Below are 6,035 nucleotides of genomic sequence, written 5' to 3'. Positions count from 1 at the left end.
GAAGAAAAAAATATTTCTGTGTTGAAAATAAAATTACAACTTCCGCAATCAACTTTCATACACAAAAATAAAAATTGAATAGAATAAATCGGTGTAAAAAAAAAAAATCTCAAACTGCATATATATATGTAAAATAAAATATATGAAATTTCTCTTGTTCAAGTATATGCCTGATGTGTATTATATACATAATGGAAAACGACGAAAGTTGCATGGCTATAAATATTCAATGTACGGCATAAACGCCGCACCCGGTTACATGAATATTCGAATTCACATATACACATATATATTCCAGTGTAATTTTCGTCTATATCCACCGAGGGACTTTTTCGGTAGCTTCTCATTTTGCCTGAATAAAAAATATATAGATATCTTTCGTACATAAAAACGACTTTACCACACCATCAAAAAAAAATAAAAAATTTTATCATTTATTTTTTGCCATATAATCAACGCTCCACAGCTGTGTTCAATTTTAATAATTACAAAAACAAAACAAAAAATATACAAAAACAATATTTAAAAATATACAAAACTTTTTATCAATTTCTTGTTTATATATTATTTAATGAATAAATGTTTATAATAAAAATTCATGTATAAAATAATATTTGAAATTTAGAAACCATAAAATCTACAAAGACTACAAAATAATTAAAACAAAGCATGATATGCATTGTGTGTGATATTGTGCAAGCATTGTTTTAGATATAAATTAAACAAGGGTTGTATTTACTCAAGAGTAAGTATATTTGCACATGGCTGCATCATACGTTAATATCACTATGAAAAGTTAACAAAACAAAAGACTAAAACTATACTATTTCATATAAAATATATAACGTCATTTAAATTTTCTAACCTTTGTACTTTAAAGGCATCTTTTAATTCCAGCCAGTAGTAATATCAAGCATACGTCAGACACACAATATTATCAAATCATCAAAAGAAACAAAAGTTATAATAAAAAAAAAAAAAATAATATTATTTATTTTTAAATTTGCACATTATACGCGAGTACTTGAGCATTGTAAAATAAATTTTCATAGAGCAGAAAAAAAATAAAATAAAATTATGATGGTATACAAGAACCAAAAGTCGAGAGTTTAAAAACCAAGTGGATTTTTATTCGAGAGGGTTAAATGTATATAGTGAAGTGAATATCCAAAGCATTGAAAGCATACCAACGTCACGTAATTTTTCGAGAGCGTGATTTCTGTGCATTACCGGAAGAGCTGACTGGTTGCACAAAAAACGTGCATCCACTGCTCGAGCAGTGTATGTATTTAGTATACGAAAAGACTCTTCATATACTAATACATATATGAAAAAAATTATTATTATTATTTAGTAGATTCAGAGTGAAATATCAAGAGGAAAAGGAAATCACCCAAACGATGGTTATCAAAATTGCGCGTACTATTATAATTTTAAAGCCGGATTTTCTCGCTTCTCTAGCAACTGGCAACGTTGCTGAGTTGGTTGGTCGGTTGGTCTGCAGGTTCCCCATGCTTTAAAAAAGAAAGAAAATATATATAGAGATAAAAAAATATAGAAATGAGGGTGAATATCACCAGGGTTGAAAGAGAGTTGGTCTGTTTTATATATATAGGTAAAAGAGAAGATGGTATAAAGAAGGGGCTAGATGTACAAATGTATATATAGAAGCAGTAATATTAAAACTTGCATATATTCATCAACATATATACATTGGCTAAGGCTATATAGATTGTATGGATATAAGCTATACAAGAGGAAGAGATACAGTCAAGTTGAAGCAAGTACACGAAGAGAATATAGAGAGAAAAAAAAATGTATGAAATAAAAAAAAGGGGGGAATACAAACTCAGGTGGATTCATGGTAGAATGCAGAGAGGCAAAATCGGGTGGGTCATTTATTTCTCCCTGTTGGCTAGCATAATTTATCGCGAGGATTTTCGCGAAAAGTACGCAGGGAATATGTATATGTGTGTGTGTAAAAACTATACATTGAGAGAGAGTTTGAATTTTACGAGGGGGTGAGATAGGTAAAGGTGGAGTTGAACGACAAAGAGGAGGTTTTTGTATGTGTGTATATATATATAGGTGGATGATACGAATGAAAAAAAAAAAAAGGAAAGAGAAAAACCAAAAAATAAAATACAAAAAAGCACAGGGGGTAAAAGAGAAAAGTAAAGAGAAAGAGATGGCTGAATTGCCACAGGCCTGTGTGCAGAAAAACCATTTCTACTTGGCAGAGAAAAGAGAACCAAATATTCTCTACAACTTTGAGTATCTATGTATATGTTGAATGGTAAAAACTTTATAGGAAAAGAGAGCTAATGTGCAAGCAGACGGATATGAGAAAAAATAAAAAAAAAATTAAATTAAACTTTTGAAAAGTAGTAGATTTTGTTGGATTATAAATAGGCAATAAAAAAAATATAAATCAGTTTTATCTATTATTATTATTTACTTTGTTTTTATGTTAATTTATTCAAGTATTTTTTTTTTTTTTTTGTTTGATTTTTTTATCTGAAAAATTGATGTTTGAGTGATAAATTGATTGAGTTATTTTTAGCATCAATAGCTCGAGATAAATAACAGAAGAAGTAAAAAAAAAATAATAATAAAAGAGTGGATATATTAGAAAGAAAAAAAAAAAAAGGAAGAGACAAAATATGATGTTGAAAAAAACCGCGCAACGATCATGTCGTTATGATCTGCGTGGTATACATCACCGATACAGAATGGATATCGAAAGTGGCAGAATATGATAAACTATCAAATGTGAGAGAGTGACTGAGACAGGTGATATATAAACGATACATACACACAAGCTGTTGAAGGGAGTAAAAAATAAAAGTGGAATGAGAAGAGCTTATAGGCGTCAAAGGCGATATGATGCAGCCCCGTAACCGCGTTCCACGATCATTGATTTCCGTTCTGTGTCGAACGTTAATTCAATATCAAAAAATAATATGAAAAACTTGAACATTTTACTTGTATATAAATTTAAAAATTATCAACAATAATCCTATTTAAATAAAAATACAAAAAAAAAAAATTTTAAATAATATTCTACCTTTTTAAAAATGCGAAAAAATTATAATTAAATTTTCCAAAATAACGCGATGAAAAATATTGAATTTTTAGATAAACCATAATAAACATCAAACAGCATCATCTGAAATCAAAAAACAGAAAAAAAAAAAATTAATATTTACTTTGTTTTTTAAAGATAAGAAAAAATTATTTAAAAAAATTTAAAACAAATGTTTAATAATTAATTTAATAATGTTAATTGAAAATAAAATAATTTAAAAATAATATTAACATATAAAAAAAGCAGTATATCGATTAGTTAAGGCACAGCAAGATATAAGGGATGTTATTTTGAAATTGATCCCTTTAGCTACCTCGACGGCGCCATAGTTTGTATAAAAGTGTACGTTGTGCGCACACGTCATTTAATTCTTTCTCATTTTAACATTCACACAAAGCTATACGTCTTTCTGTCTTTTTAAATTTTCTATATATGTATGAGTACAGTTGGAGAGAGTTGCCTTTTGCGCGAGACCATTCCTCGCCCACTCTTTGTATGTATAAAATTTTTAACCCTGCCCCACTACAATTTTATCCTGGTTATACGAGCTCCAGCCGACGAAGGGGTTCAACACTACCAACCACTCTTCTAGCCCAACAACCTCAGAGGGGAAAAATATATACGTCGACGCGAACATCACGATTGTGCAAGTGAAACAAATATATACAAAGATAATATGCGATTGAGGGAGATGCTTTTTATAAAAGGGGATGAAAAAGTAATACAAGCGAGTTTGCCATTGGAGCTTTCGTTTATATCAGAGTGGGAGATATTTTCAACCATCGACTTTCTCTCAACCTACTATATAGTTTTATCAAAAACTCACTCTTATACGCCTTTATTATACTTGATAAATTTATTAATTTAATTATAATAATAATTTAAAAATCTTTTATTGTTATTTTTTTTTGGTTTTTTAACATTATTTTTAGGGTTTTTTCAACCCTTGGTTTATAAAAAAATTTTCAGTTTAATTATTTACAAGGGAAAATGCGACTAAGCTCAATGGCAACTTAAAAATACCTCAGTTTTATTATAAAAATAAATGACTTTGAAAATAGTCGTATAAAATAATGTTTAAGTTTTATAGAGGTGTGCTAAAAATTACGACAAATAAAAATTTTATATCCTCATTTTATGGCTTGTAATAAATATTTTAAATTATAAAAAAAAAACCATAATTATATATTCTTTTTAAAATTGTTAAATATAATTTTTAAGATAAATTTATTTAATATTTTTTAATTGAAAAACTAAATTATAATAAATGAAGGAAAAAAAAATTTTTAAATATTGTAAAATTAGTTTTTAAATCGAATAAAAATTCAAAAATTTATTTGAAATAAAACGTAAAATATTTAAAATGAAATAATATATAATATTAATTAAAAATTCTTATTGAAATCATGACAATTGTGCTTGATTTTAATTTATAGGAAACTTGAAACATTACCATATTATTATCCGAGCTTTTCTTCATGAATACAACAATGAAAATATATATATTTGAATATATAAAATAAATTTATATTATAAACTAAGCGGAAACAGACATTTACAATCCTTTCATATCACAATTCCGGTTTTGTTATTGTATATATGTATTAACACATGCATATATTCAATAGATTGGTCCATTTGTACTTTACCTCACGACAATTCAATACACAAATAATATAAATACTCACATTTACACACTAAATAAATAAAATATAAAATTTGCAGCTTCAAAAATATGATTAACACATTACTTATAAATTATTTTCACCAAAAAAAAACACTTGCAAACATTAGCAAACATAAAACACAATACTCCTAATAATATTGCTTCAAAAACTTTCAAAAATTTTAACTTGATAAAATAGTAATAAATAATTAAGTAAATAAAAAAAGCTCTAAACTGAATATATTGATTTTCAAAAATTAATTCAAGCAGATCGCGCCTAATGGACATTTCACGTTTTACGAATAAAATAAAAATACAAAAAATAGAAAAATAGAAAAATAAAAAAATTCTATTTTCAACTGGGAGATTGTATAATCACTCAGAAATTGTTGATAAAAAAAAAATGAATGAGAAAAATAAAAGCTCAGTTTGTATTTTGCATAATGCAAGCATCAACGATCAACTTGCGATCAGAATTCATAGAATAATTTTAACACAAGTATATTTTAGTATAATATATATATGAAAAACACATCGGCGCCATACGTTATCTCTTACTCGTCATGGATGACAGCTTCCGTACACCAGGACACCATTTTAATTATCACTCGTCCTTCAAATTATCCACACGAAGAGATTCGTTGCTGTTGACTTTTCCGCTTCTTTATATATTTTTTTTTTTGCAAATTTATTTTAATTATTATATCATATTTTTATTATAATGTTTTGCATTTGTTTTCTATTTTCACTTGAAGCAACAGTAAAAACATCAGTATTATTTTCCAGATGATGCAACATTAATTTCACATGATAAAAGCAAACAAACTTTATTAAATTTAATTTTTCACGAAATTCAAAATTAACCAGAGTTAAAATTTATTAATAAAAGCTTTGTTTATTTTTAGATTATTATTTTGTTTGTGTGTGGTTTATAAAATTCATTTACAATTAAAAATTACATCATGAAAATTCAATGTTTACCTCATCTAGAAATGGTTCATGAACAAATTTACTTTTTGTATATTAAATTAGATGAAAAAATATAAATAAATAAATTATTTATATATTTTTAAAATGTTAAAATATCATGGCTACTATTACAATAACATTCTCATGAGTTTTTCATCTAAAATGAAACAAAAAAAAAAATAGATAATAATAAAAGAAAATAAATATTCATGAATAACATAGAGAGTACATGAGGCTCGGTGATTTTAATGCAAATTCTCATTATACATAATAAAATCACGAGAGTAAAAAATTAAAATTGGCATTGTATTT

This window comes from Aphidius gifuensis, linkage group LG4, assembly GCF_014905175.1.
Source record: "Aphidius gifuensis isolate YNYX2018 linkage group LG4, ASM1490517v1, whole genome shotgun sequence".
Taxonomy (NCBI): Eukaryota; Metazoa; Arthropoda; class Insecta; order Hymenoptera; family Braconidae; genus Aphidius; species Aphidius gifuensis.
The sequence above is the reverse complement of the archived record's forward strand: the minus strand, read 5'-3'. Positions refer to the sequence as shown.